At 20.6% G+C, this 553-nt stretch overlaps 1 long non-coding RNA gene across 1 annotated transcript in view; it reads right to left on the minus strand.

The window, feature by feature from the left end:
- LOC107058379 (uncharacterized) overlaps nucleotides 1-553 on the minus strand; it is a 1,691-nt gene that overhangs the window by 159 nt on the left and 979 nt on the right. The window lies entirely within an intron of this gene.

Below are 553 nucleotides of genomic sequence, written 5' to 3' on the forward strand. Positions count from 1 at the left end.
GTTCTAAGTTCAAGTTCAAGTTCTAATTTCAAGTTCAAGTCTAAGTTCAACTTCAAAATATGCTTTGTTTGGTCTAATTAAGTTCAATTAGTTCAAGATCTACAAAGTTAAAGCTTAATTAATTAATCAATACTAATTAATTAAGTTCAAATTCTAGTTAATTAGTTGATCAAAATTAAGTTTATATTAATTCCTAATTAAGTTTTCAAGTTATTATAAATTAGTTAAGTTTAGTATAGTTCTAATAAATTTATATTAAGTTCAAATTAATTAAGGTCAATAAGATTTTCAAGTACTACAAAATTCTAATTAAGTTCAACTAAAATCCAAGTTCTAATAAGAATAAAAATTAAGTTCTAATAATAAATTAAAGTCAACAACATTTCAAGTTCATATTCCTAATTAAGATCAATTTATAGTAAATTCAAGTTATAATTAATTATAAGCTCTAATTAAATTGTAATTCAAATCCCTAAAATTATACATTATCACAAAATTTAAACTAAGTATCAATACTAGATGGACACAAACACATTATTCAAAACAATTGTAC

This window comes from Solanum tuberosum, unplaced genomic scaffold (assembly GCF_000226075.1).
Source record: "Solanum tuberosum cultivar DM 1-3 516 R44 unplaced genomic scaffold, SolTub_3.0 scf00002, whole genome shotgun sequence".
In the NCBI taxonomy this organism is placed as follows: Eukaryota; Viridiplantae; Streptophyta; class Magnoliopsida; order Solanales; family Solanaceae; genus Solanum; species Solanum tuberosum.